The sequence below is a fragment of the Aphis gossypii genome, chromosome 3, assembly GCF_020184175.1.
Source record: "Aphis gossypii isolate Hap1 chromosome 3, ASM2018417v2, whole genome shotgun sequence".
In the NCBI taxonomy this organism is placed as follows: domain Eukaryota; kingdom Metazoa; phylum Arthropoda; class Insecta; order Hemiptera; family Aphididae; genus Aphis; species Aphis gossypii.
In genome coordinates, this window is record NC_065532.1 from 12096304 (window position 1) to 12111120 (window position 14817).

At 27.1% G+C, this 14817-nt stretch overlaps 1 protein-coding gene across 5 annotated transcripts in view; it reads left to right on the plus strand.

Annotated features, from left to right (window-relative positions):
• Window positions 1–14817, plus strand: part of LOC114125632 (muscarinic acetylcholine receptor M3) — an 83675-nt gene that overhangs the window by 47215 nt on the left and 21643 nt on the right. For all 5 annotated transcript variants that reach the window (XM_050204558.1, XM_050204556.1, XM_050204555.1 and 2 more), the window contains one exon: window positions 9472–9521. The gene's annotated coding sequence lies outside the window, so the exon portion shown is untranslated. The remainder of the gene's footprint in view (window positions 1–9471; window positions 9522–14817) is intronic.

Consider the following 14817-nt stretch of genomic DNA (forward strand, 5'->3'; position numbering starts at 1 on the left):
AATATGCGGCGAGCTAGTAAGTGTGGCGGGGGGGTTGCATTCGCCGACCGCGACGTTGTGAATATTTCAACGCGGTCGTCCGCCCGCTTTTTATGGCGCGATTCGCGTACACGACCGGAACTCGGCCCTCGCGCTCGTACCACCGCTCCGCGCGACCCACCGACACGGCTTTACCCACACGCGCGGCTGCCCCTTACCCGCCCGGGACCGAGACGGACGAGCGGCGAAAACGTGTAAATTATTCACTCGCACAAACCCCGAGTAGGCTTTCCGTATATAAATCGTTTTGCCCGTCGTACAATGGCAATAATAATAAAAATAACATTATTATCGGCCCGAAAATCGTGAGCCCCGCTGCACCTACCCCCGACGCTTGCCCGCCACCCCCTCCGACGGCCAATGGTCGCGGCGATGGCCCGTCGTTACCCCGACGGCGAAAATCACGCGAATTTCCGCTACGACGTCGATTTAAGTATTAGACCTCGACGCGCCGTTCGTTATCTCGGCGATATTATTGCTGTGTTCGTACGATTAATTTCACCGGCCGTCGGCAAATATATCGTTTTTATGTAAAGCACCTGCAGCCCGTTATTATTACGAAAATCGTGTCCGCCTGAACCCCGTCATAGTGTATTATTATAATATTATATTCCTACATGACTGTAATTATAATTTTTTTTTCTTCTTCTTCTGCACGTTGTTAAACTGCCATTTCTGCTATCAAAATCGAATCTAGTTTAATCGGTACTCTGTAGCGGAGTCAAACGTGTAGAAAATTTCCAGTATGTTGTTAACAATAATCGGAAACTATAGAAAACGAGAATATTTAAGCAACACGAGTTTTTGACAAAATCGATCATTTTTTTTTTTTTTTTGTTTTGGTTTGTTATTAAAATACCGTAAGGATTTTAATTTATTTAACGGTTCAGAGTATTATGTATATTTTACACGTATCGCGGCGATAACTACGTAATCTAAGTTGATACTTGCACTTCATAATCCTTGATGCAAAAATAATTATAACCAACTTGTAGGAATGATAAATGAGATTATATAAAAGAACTGTAAAAGCTTCATTTAGTTTTTCTAAATCTTAAAAAAAAACAAGCGTAATGATTTAAAATTTACCAAATATTAAATTAAAAAAATTTCAGATGTTCGCCTATTATATAAATTAATTTTAGCTTATCGACTGTCCATTTGAAATTTTCAACTTTCGATTATTATTCGCCTTTTATTACCTCGCTAAAGCTTACTTAGAATTTATACTAATACATTAATTTTTAAATGTTAACAATTTTTTTTACAAAATCCCTTTAACGGTATTATAACAGCAACTAAAAATATCTAAAGTTAAGACACAATTCATTTAATAATCGTTTGAAGTTATTGTGGTAACATTTTTAATTTTAATATCCTAAGATTTTAAAACCAAATACAATGTTTCTTTTAAATTTTTCTCGCAATAACTTCAAAATATGAAAATACGTGATAATATTTTGTGTGTCATTATTACCATTAAACGAAAAAAATTCCATATATTTAACATTTAAATAAAAACCATCCAATACTTGTACTAAACCTAATTAGTACCTATATTACCTATTGTTTGAATAAACATTGAGTTTTTGAAACCTAGTTAGAATTAAAATACAATTCTGGTGAATTGGGGAACTATTGGAAAATGTTCTGATGACCAATTAAAACATTGAAAAATTATGCCGCTGTTCCGGCAAACTAATTTTATTCAATGAAATTTTACGCATAAAGTAATTTATTTTGTAAATATTTAGTATTTTAATGATAAATCGGGATGTAAATCTTAATTTAATGAAAATTTCCTCCAACATCTTTAAAAATGTGTCTTTACCAGTAAATCAGAAGACTCGGAAATCGGTGTTAACATTTTTTTTTTATGTATATATAGCAGTATAATTGTTACTCTTTGTTGTTAAAATAAACATTGCACTTTTCTGTTATTATATTTTACACACTTAAATGAATACGATTATGTCGAGTTCTAATCTAAAACAGAAAGAAAAGTTAAGTTTAAAAAAATTACACTTTTTCACAACAATAGTACGGATAAAGTTTTTTTTTTTTTATTTAGTTGTGGTCTTCGATTGATGTTATAGCTTGTTAAATCTGTCGACTATAAGGTTTAACGAGCGCAAATGACGGTTTCATTATCTTCAAAGATGACTGGACTCACAGGTGCCTCTTCTCATTGTTTTTTTTTTCATATACTTTTACTACCACTGTCGGTAAAAACAACGCATTACTATACACGACGCATAATAACTATGTTCTTGCGAAACAATGGTTGCTGTTTTTTAATTACTATGTTCCATTGTAATGTGAAATCAAAAAAAAAAAAAAGTAGGTACGATTCTTACGTATTACCCCAAAATAACACAACAAAAGAAAGCCTGGATTCCATAAAAAAGAGAGGAGAGTGTCCGACTGTATGAATATCAGAACTCGCGTAAGAGGAAAACAAAAACTAATGGACTAAAATACCACGAACATATTAGATACATAATACTATAATAGCATTATTTAGCAACCCTTATACGGTACATTATACCTATGGGTGCGTCGCAGTGTTGAAGAATACAATTTATTTTATGTATACGAATAAGCTACACGTGATTTTAAAGTTTAAAAATAATGGTTTTAAAATGTGAACATCATACATAAGTCAATACTATACTGGAAACAAAAATATATGATAAAATAATATATTATACCTCATACCGAGATTATCAATACTAATTAAACATCGTTCAAAAATATTGAGTCTTATTATTGTTTATTATCCGTGCAATATATTATTATAATGTATTCAATCGCCTACGTGCAAAAACTCAAAATTCTGAACGAGATAATAAAAGTATAATTGGTTTTAAAATATAAGCTTTTTATTTATCTTTTTTGTATAACAATTGGTAATGTTTTGAATTACGTTAATCCGACAAGTTATTTCTCGTTTATATTGGAAACAAACATAGCAAACAAGATTATACACATGAATAAACACAGTTTTATTATAAAAAATACTATAATATATTACTCTCAAAATGAATCTTTTTAGTAATATAAAAATATATAATGATTATGTAAAGCATAATATTTTTTCCCTATATCCTAAAAATAATTTGTTATACAGCGTATAATGTACATCACTTCAAAATTATAATAGCCCTATAGAAGCAATATAATTAAATAATTTGGATTTATAGGGGTTTATAGGGGTAGCGCATTCTAAATAATATACGACGAAAACTTATTGACTACAACTGTAGCTGGTATTAATGTTTGCATATAAATAACTATGTTACTGAAACCTTGAACCTGGTCAAACTTTCCGAGAAGTGTGTACCTTATAATAGTATATTTTAATTAAAGATACGAACATCTCTTCTTCGAAAGGTGATTTTCTTTTATATTTTCTAGTTACAGCGGACTCAGATGTTTGAGTTTTTGGTTCACATAACTCGTAAGTTTAAATTATACTTTAAAATTGTTTTACTCACGATATAAATTTAGTTCTAAAATAAAATATATATAAATTAACGAATGAACTGTATTTGACAAAATTTTAAACTGAGTACTTTTTTGTGAAATTTCGCTTATAGATACCCAATTAAATATAATCCAACATATTATATTTGATGTGTTTAAAAATTCTATTAAAATCATATTTTATACTAGTATTTAAATCATATTTATAACCTAATATTTCCACTACTATTAAAACTATATTTACCGTATTTAAATTTCCATTGTACAATGGAAAAATGTGCAGTTGCAATTTACATAGAATATGTAGCGAAGCTCAATCAACTAATTTATAGTCATAAATTACTCAATGCTTGTAGAGCATAATTATATTTAAACACACTGCAGGCAAAATGTCCACAACCATGCTATGTAAATTAAGTGTCTTTGAAAAGTTTGTATTTACCGACCCATAAGCTATAAGGTTTGCAAATTTCCATATGTAACTTATATATTACAACAAACTATTACTTATTTTCAACATCAAAATTAATCCACATTTATGTGGATATATTCTAATAAAGCATCTATAAAAATGCCATATCCTCGGAATGTAATATATTAATATATTTCACCATTATTTTATCAGAAGTAAGTTTTAAAATTGTTTTCCTAAACGAAAATTCGGCCATTAAAAACAAAATATAACGACAAAGCTGTTTTCAGTAAAGTTTCGAGTTTGAGTTTATACTGAATGAGACCTTATAGTTAAGTTACAGTCGCTCCTAAACGTCACCTAAATAATACTGTAACTAGTATTTAATTTAATAGAATAATGCGTGAGGTAAACGTTTTAATAAGTATTCCAGCGTGGTTCGCGTGAACATCAAACGTACTAATAATTCTCGTGTTCCAAAACAAACAATCGTTTTGACGGTACCTACAGAACTAGCGGGCGACGGCGTGTCTGAGTCGGTTAGAAAATATACTTAACGGGGAAAAAAAACGAATAAACAAATAAAAACAAACTTCAAACTTAGTTGAGCAAACACACGATGAACAAAGTCAAGGTTAGATTCCTGCCAAGGTCGTTTCGGCGGGGAGGTACTCGCGGTAGCGGATTTTTATCAAGGATCCTATGTCGTAGCGGGGTATTTACGGTGACGGGTGGTACAACAATCGGCGTTGTGTGTAAAACAATGTATAGTAGTCATAGCAACGACTGTGACCAAAACACTTTTGCCCCGAGCCGTCTATGGGAAATACACAGAGAGAGAGAGATAAAGACAATAATATAGATGACGATGGAGACTCGGTGTAATCACACAGAGCTGTGTTTCAGTTCGTTCGTATATTAGTAGTGCAACAGAAACGGGAGAACAGTACTTGACGAAAGGTATAATAATATGCTGCGTAAATAACCTGTAACTGCACTGTACGCTTAAAAAACAAGACTTTGTTATTATTAGCTATTATTTTTTTTTTTTTTAATTCACACGCGTGTGAAATAATAATTGAGTTCTCGATAAAAATTGATAAATTGTTGAAATTATTTTAATATGGATTTAAATAGTGTAAGGTACATAAACGACAAGACGAAAATCACGAGACACTCGTATAGATTTCATAAAAAAATATATTTAAGCTTATTGAATATTTATGATTTTCAACTTGGTCCCATTATATAAATGGGCTGTCATATAAGGCACTACACACATCTAGTGTCATAGCATAATATATCGTCGACATTCACGTAGCAAACGATCGTGTTTGTACCAATAGTTAAGACGAGATAAACTGTATGAACCAGCCTGAATACAAACTTATCTCATCACATCACTACAATGCTGTATTTAGGATTTATTTAAGGGGAGGAGATATGACTAAAATAGTTTTTCTCTCACCACTCGAAATACATAAAGATACTATCAATTTATTATAACTTCATACCTAATATATATTATACATAGGGCTCGGGGTTTAAAGCATAATAAGTAACAAAAAAGCACACTATTGTTTAAAAAATGCAAAAAAGAAACATATTTATTTTAAAAAACAAAAAAAGCACGACCAAAAATTAACATAAACTAGTTGTAAAAATAAATAAAAAATTTTGAAATATTAATATAAATTAAAAAAAAAAAAAAATTATTTACCATAATATATTTCCTCAGATTTGAGTAGTGAAACTGGCTTTATTGTCTGATAGAATATTTTTATATATAGAAAACGAACTATGTACATCCGCTGAAGTGATGGGGAACTCATACCAGAGGTTTTAAAAATATTAAAACACTAAATCTTAAATTTTAAAACGATCGATATCGATGTTGTAGGTATACTGACCGTATAGGTACTGCAGGCTATGATGTAAATCGACAATCTATACGTTTAATACATTTAATAAACAAGCCGATAACGAAAACAATAATAATCCAATATAACCATTAAGTCCGCATTCTGGGTTTTTACATTTCTTATTAATTATTTTTATTTTATTACAATAGCATATAAACATATATAAAAAAAATCCACAGCTGGAATAATTTTTAAAAAAGCAAAAAAAGCATTTACATAAAAATACAACAAAAAAAATTGGTGTATTTGGAATCAGAATGACGTGAAACGAATTTATGTATAAAAATTAGATCTTTATCTCATGTTTAAAAAAAAAGTATATGCTTTAAAATCCGAGCCCTAATAATTATAAATGTTCATAATAGGTGTATAAACCTTATATAAATATAATATATAACATATTATATTGAATAATATGAATTAAACAATGAATCATTTATTTATTTATCATTTACAAAATAAACTGTACCGGGTGTACCCTTCTAAGTTTTTTAGCTAATTCGTCAATAATTTCTTCAACAACCAAATTCATGTTGTTATGGATATAAAGCTTTGTAAGCCCGTTCAATCTGGACTAAAATTAAAATAATATTCAAAAATTTAAACAATTATTAAATATAACAAATATTTCATTAGTGAATAGAGAATATTTACCTACCTCCTTTATAGAATTTCTTAAATATGTTTTTATTCTTTTCATACAAGCTAATACAGTGATATAATAAGCTAAAAAAAAAGTCAAGGTGGGAGATATATCTCTCTCATCTCTCCCCGTAAATACGCCACTGAAATCATACATCTTAAAAAAGCATTGCAATCGGCTAAAAAATATTATTGTCAAAAGTAATTGTTTAAAACAATTGATTTTAATTGTTAAGTCGTTGGCAATTCAACAGACAAAATAGACGTGAAAATATTATAGAACGGACCACTACATAATATGGTTATTATAAAATAACAACGATATCAATACATAGAGCTATTTTAATATAATTGTTTCAATTAACGATAACCGATGACATTGTTTATTAAAGCACAAGTTTTAAGCTTAACGACATAAATGTAATTGTCATTATTTATACTCTGCAGCATCTACTTAATTTTTGTTTTACAATATTATAAAATTTGTTTTCATAAAATAATACGAAAATTATTAAAAACAGCTAAAATTACACTAAAATAGATAAATTGCCAAAATTGCATATTAATGCAATGAAAACAATTATATTAAAATAAACCGTTAAAATTAAATAAAACCCACTTTTTATCTTATTTAGCAATGAATATTAGCATCTATAATTCGCATGCTAATTCAATAACTTCAATACCTACCCTAATTATTATAACTCATCTTAGTATGATTTTAAATTTAAATTAAAATAATAGAAGGATCCTCTTCAAATAATATACTAATACTAAAATCATTTAATAGTATTATTAGGGTCGAGTATTACGAATAAAATAGTTTTTTATTATAATACAGATTTAAAAAATAATATTCAATTCGAGAAAATGACTAAATAATAAAGTTTCACATATTTATAACTCGTAAACGTACAAAAAAAAATTGAAATTTTTGCTTAATAAATCAAATGAACTTGAGTTATACATTTTGAAACTGCTAATATTTCGTTTTAATTATTATCAGATTAATTGTCGACTTATACTCAAGATTTATTTTTAATTTACGTTAATTTTGAAATTCTATTTCACATTTATTTTCTTATCGTTTATATTTTAATGAATGTCAACACTATAAATCAACTCATTTTCTAAAAGATAATTTTATTCGTCATATGATACTAAAATCATAATATAGTTTTGTAAAATATCATCAAAATTTTGATAAAACTTTATAACTACCTAGTATATTAAATAATACTAAATTTAACTATTAAAAGTACTTAACCAAATACACAATGTATTGACAAAAATAATACCTAAATAATATATGTAGTACAATACGTTTTTGAATTTAAAAGCTAAGAATATAAAAAAAATCGTCTCTCGAATACAGCATAATTATGACATTTCTAATCTATAGAAATATTGTATACAACTATTTAATCTTTTTTTGCAAATCCAAAAACTATTTTTAAAAAATATATATATAAATACAAGTTATTAACACTATAAAAGCAATTGCACCTTCAAGCTGTTCAAGATTCAAAATGTTGATCTAAAAACTATTTTTTTAATTTTTTAATTTATTATTATAATACATATATATGTTTTATGTCGCGCATACATTTTAAATAGAAAATTGTCAGATAATTTAATTTTAATTTAATTAATTTAAAAAATGTGTATGGGATCTATTCACCGATAAAACAGTTATAATCAATATTTTTTTATTTATTTTTACATACCTACCTACACGATTTTATGTTCATAATATAGTAAGGCTGTATAAGTAATACCATCGGTATAATAATACTTAATAGTATATTTTATTTGTGTGAACTTCTGCAATTGCCAAAATGTAAAACACTAAACCGTTAAAGGGCATATAGGTAACACAAAAACCATAACTGTATAAACTATAGTACATCCTCCATGTGGTGCCGGATGTAAGCCACTCCTATATCATAAGTCTGTCCTGGAAAATTGCCAATAACATTGTTTAGTTACACGTCTCGAATATCGGAATATATATTTACAATATCTACCCACACACGTGCGGTTCTCATGTGGCTACATTTGGTACGATGGTATAAAACAACGTTCCAATAACGCTTATAGATTATAGTATAATTATATTAACAAACGTATATTGTGTTTATATATAATATATATATATATATATATGTGTGTGTGTGTGTGTGTGTGTGTATGTGGTATGTATATAATGTATTGTTTATAAATGGATTGCAAATTAATTCAAGGCCAACCTATAAATATACAGGTACCTAATCGAGAAATCCTTTGAATGAAAGTTTGGAATTTAGTAAACTTTCGTCGGTAGTTTAATGGAACTGGGGCGGGTAATATTATTTTAAACATGTATGTAAAAGCACTTCCGGGTCATTTAGTGAACGCACAATGTACATTGATAAATGGCTGTGGACTCATACACTCGATAAAATGATAATGAAAAATAAAATAAAGTGTTCACTTAATAAACATTAAATGACCCTTAACGTTTGCAATGCATAATAACGGTATGATTTATTTACTATGTCGTTTAGTTTTACTTTATATAACATCAAACCACAATATTTTTATCGATCTTTAAAAACTAATCACAAAAAAAAAACTCAGAATATTAGGAAAATTGTACAGCTTAATAACTTTTGCAGTAATATACCTACGTATATTGTATACCATACACATAAAATTCTTTATATTTATGATCTTGAAATTTAATTTTGGAAGAGTTTATACTATTTTATAATAATTATAATTAAATAAACCCTATGATAGTATCTATATCATTGAATAATAAATACATAGGTACAGTTTGAAACTGATATAATTATATAATCAAAATATTAATCCGATACAATAAACAAATCAAAAATGCGTTTATACGTTAAATATATCAGCATGTAAAATTAAATATATCAGTGTATGTAAGTATGTAATAATATTGTTTTTATTATTATTTTTCAGAAATGGGAGAATTTTCATGTTATGGATAGCAGTAATACCCGATTCAGTCAGTATGTATCGACAAATGAATTCTTCGTAGTAATAATATTTTTTTAATTATTATTAGAGCTTTCTATAGACAAATATATAATAATTTCTGAAATAATTAGCTAAAGACGAATTACAAATTGATCTGTTAAATAATATTTTATCCAACATTAATAGTATCGACATTTTATTAAATAACAAAAACAAATTCAAACCGATTTTTAACATAATATTGTAAATATTACAAACCGGCAAATATTTAAATATATATAATGCCTGCAGACTGCAATTAATGTAACTTGCAAACAAACTATATAAAATGTTTAATATTATCAATAATTAATAACTAATAATTTTATATTAATTTTATAAATTGGCTTAACCTTCTTTAACGTCAAAAGAAGTGTTATGTTAGGCTATAAATACGTCATATTTTTATTTTTAAACAGTAGTTGCAAGCATACACTATTTTTAAGTGTTTGTTTTTAGGGAGGTAACTTTAGATGATAACAAAAAAAAAAAAACGCATAAAATTATAAAGCAAAATTATTGACTTTTTTTACAAATCGTAAATATGACAGTTATTCTATTTTAAAATTATAATAAGATTTGCTTTAATGAATTATTTTGTATGATGAAAAAATATATATTCAACTAAAACTAGAGAAAAATAATTCTTGGAAATAATAATACACATGAACACAATATAATATATTTATTATTAGATTAAATAATATTGAAAACAAAGTTGTTGTTATGATAGAATTTTGATTTTAATTGAATGTTTTAAAAAATTAACAAAACAATAATTATAATTTAGTCTTAATAAACCCATATTAGATACGAACTTAAGATAACAATTGGAAAATGTATAAGAATGTGTTGTAATAAATTGCCATAATACTAAATTTCATTAGAATTAATTCAAAATGTTCTAATATTAATCGTATAGGATGTCTAAACGCTCATAAATTATTAACATACTTAATAAAATAAAAAAATATAATTTTTTTTCATAAGCTTCGGTATTTTGATCCACCAGATTTTTGCATCAACTGCTAAATCCCATAAAAAATTGGATATAAATAAATATATATATTATGTAGTACCTATTTAAGTATATTAAACTCTGTTTTAACGTGCTCGATCAATTTGCCCGTCATGTGTACATATTAATATGATAGGTCTTAACGTTTATATGGCATACTTTAAGAATTATAGAGAAAAAAGTCAGAAAGACTTACTTGACGTAAGCCATGGATATTTACTATCCTAGTTATACAATTTTAAATTTTAAAAATAATAATAATTCTTATTCTTTATTATTAATTAACCCATATTTTGTAGGTTACAAAACTATACATTTTTGCAGTTTATTTCATACTGCTGATATGACGATAAATTATATTGTTAGAGCCAATAAAAGTATTCGAGTTAAATTTATTATACATTAAACGTATTAGTAGTTGTACTAATTTAAAAATAAATCAATATTAAAAAAATAGTCACGAATAGAGTAAATTTATCATAATAATATAATATTATACGAATAAGACTTTTAATATTATTTATTTAATTATTTTTTTCGTCTATAATTCCATTATAATACCACGACTTTTAAATGGATGAAAGTTTACAAATCTTCGGGATAATATAGTTGAATATCTCACGCGATAATTCTTACGATTTACATTGTAAACAAAACCTAAATAAACACGTATCATGATTATGAAAATTAAATTAATCTTTTAAAATAATATTAGCTAAGTGTTTAGGTCTGAAAACAAATACTAACAAATTAAAACTGTTTACATCAATACTAAGAAAATTTATTGAAATTTGATATTTGATCGCTAATATAATATTTAATAGACATCTTAACAATTTAAAAATGGGATACAATTTATGTGTGTTAGATAAATTGAACAAATATATAGTAATAATCCAACGATAGGGTTAGAATGTTATTAATTATATACCGTTTTAATCAATCAATAATAACACGATGCCCATATAACTAATAAATGTACAGAAGTTGTAATGGTATTTACATTGACATTGCTTTGAATATCAATTCGCTATACATAATACCTATTCACATACAAATATATGTTATATACATTATACAAACGTATTATTTAGTTGAAATTTGAAAACATATTATTATCGTTCTATGATATTGAGAAAAAATATTGATTTACGTTTTTATGATTATAGCAACACAAATTTGATTATACTGAAATTATATTACTAAAGCGTTGATACCTCGAGTATGTTATTAGTCCGGTTTTATATAATATATAGTGTTTTAAAATCTTTCTATGAATGTGGTTTAAAAAATTAACTGTATGTAACATAGGTTGATTGGTTCTTTAGCACCGTATTTCAATTGTTTTTACAAACAAATTTATTCCACAATCAGTTCTTATATTCAATGGAATTATTATTGCCTGAAAAACTAACGATTTGCAATACAATAAAACTGCATAGAAAATTATTAAATGCTATTATTATATGAACATAGAAATAAATTGTATATAAAATACATTTACGAACTACTGACAGTTTAAAATGGTATTCTATTCGTTTTACAGACACTTCTTGAATAAAGTATGTTCCTAAGTTTGAACATTTAAAAAAAAACCTTTTTACCATTTTAAAAAAGTTGTATGAAGGGGTGGATAACTGAAACTCTGTTTACAAATAAAAGTAATAATAGACATTTTAGCTTAAAACACGGTACATACGTTATAATATGATTTCGTAATAAATGTGCATAGTAGACTGTTAAAAAATGTAATAAGCAATATTATTTCATATACATTACTTAAAAAGACATTTTAATTCAATTTAGTTGACTACTTTATAAACATATTATTGATCAAACGTAATACATTATCTTAAAAACTGCACGGTACCTACCTATATTGAAAACACAGCTTTTATGAGAAAACTCCAACTATTTATTAATTTCCGCGTCTACTTTTTCCTATTAGATACTATCGTCAAAGAACAATGACGAATTAAAGTCCGTTGTAGTTAAGCTTTGTATGAACACCTACCTATATAGAAAATTTAGGATTGATATAACTTGAAATTCTAACGTTAAGTGAATAATTTGACATAATCAATGGTGTTAAATAATTACTTCCTTCACCTGTAAAATGTACCAAGTCAGCTCGAATGAATGAAATTGCTATGTCGGATTCATTACGCATAATATGTGTACTTAATTAGGAATCGAACGTTTTGGATCGTTAGTTGTATTTAATAAGTAACGATGAGTTGACTTGATGCAAATGCAAACACACACACACTAAAACGTTTATCAACTGGTATTGATATTTCTCTAAGGATTGAGAAGGTGATACATTGATCGTCTATACCACTGTTCATAATTTATACGTCCCATGTTAACTGCGGTACCTTGTGTGATCCATCCTCAGAAGTAGTGACGTTACTAGTAGCTGAGAGTTCAGAACCTTCTGACTGAGCTTTGACCTCCATTCCTCTCACTACAAAACAAATTAATATTTAAACGAAATATTTTTATTTTTTTTTTTTTTTTGTTATTCTAATATAACAAGTAAATAAATTTGTGTTAGTAATCAATGTTGAGAACCCGGTAAGAAAATATTAATGGATGAATAGAATTTCAAGAATTTTAATTATTTCATATATAATTAACTTTGGTGCATGGCTTATAACTGTAGAGTTGAACACTTAAAAGCACAACGTTCAATCGCTGTAAAACCAATACATTCTATATAGACTTCAATTAAAATCTAAAACGTCAAACAGTATGTAAGGGAAAGTGGAGGGGTTAACCTCCATTTAAGCCAACTCAACCTAACCTGACGTATATTATTCATTTTTTTTTTTTATTCTTAGTTGAATTGAATAGTGTTAGTACCATTGTAGATACGATTGTAAATACATACGAAATCTAAGACCAAACTTCCGAGGGAGGGAAAACGATTCACCCATCGCATCCTATTCTAATACTCCACTATAGAATTTAATACAGCCATTGTGGTTCTAATGTTGTACACTTAAACGATACCAAACATAAATAAATAGTATGCTATATACTATTATACTATATACATACGGTTCATCTTTGATTGTGCAAAAACAAATACGTTCAACGTGTGTGTTGACTTAACGGCGTATCCTTTGAGTGCAGCGCACAAGTCATTTCACATCAATTTTTATACCAACTATTAAAGTTGTTTTTATTGGATTTTTTTTTTTTTTTTGTTAGTTGATTTGGTATATAAATTAATCCAAATACAGAAAATTATTATTTATTTCTATCAGAATTAACGCAGTGACGTTTCTATGAAAAATAATGAATACTGTTAAACTGCAGAGTATATACTATATAGTTCAATTAACAAAATAGTCTTTTTTATTATTTAGTTTCAAAAACTTTACTATGATATATATCGAAAACCCAAAATATTTTTTAAAACGCTTCGTGCATTCGTTATTAATACTTATTTATAAATTTTCTGAAAGTTTAAAATACATTCTCTATTCACTATCGTATATCTTACATAGGTGAAAAATCTATTCTCAGCGAGTTATTTTTATATTTCCATTGAAATGATTAAGTATTATGTACGAAGTTGAATAATAATTTTATTACAAATATTGTTGTCAAACATTATATTTTATATTTTTATTCTGTAAATGTGCGGCAAATCCTCTATAAGATAAAAAATAAATAAATAAATAAAATCTATTCAAATTATTTTCTTTTGATATCATTCCTGAAACTTTTCCTTTATTTTCGTCGAACACCTCTTCTGGCCTTGTATCAATTGCAAGATATTTTCTCGACACAATGGATACAAAATGATATGATGCCCGTTACAACGCAACCCTACGCCACCATGAATGATAATTGATAACATATTATGTGGTAAGAGCAATATTGTATTTATTTGAGTGTACAATAGAATAATCGACGTCTCCATTAGTATTATAATATTATGATAAAATAAGGTATTGCGTTTTCAAAAAAATCGCTAACAATAAAATAATCGTATATTATTATTTATTATTATTATTCAGTATTCACAAAATGGGCAGGTGGCGTGCCGCGTGTGGTTTTCGAGAAATTCAAAAAAATAATTTAGTAAATAATTTTGGTAATAGTAATAATAATAATACTTATTATTTGTATATGATAATTCAGTTAAAACGCCAAGCCCCTTGCTGTTTATTATATTAGTGTATATATTATCCTCGATTTAAATATTAATACGGGAACAATATGCCATAATTATTTTTAAAAGAAGTAAATTCACTTTG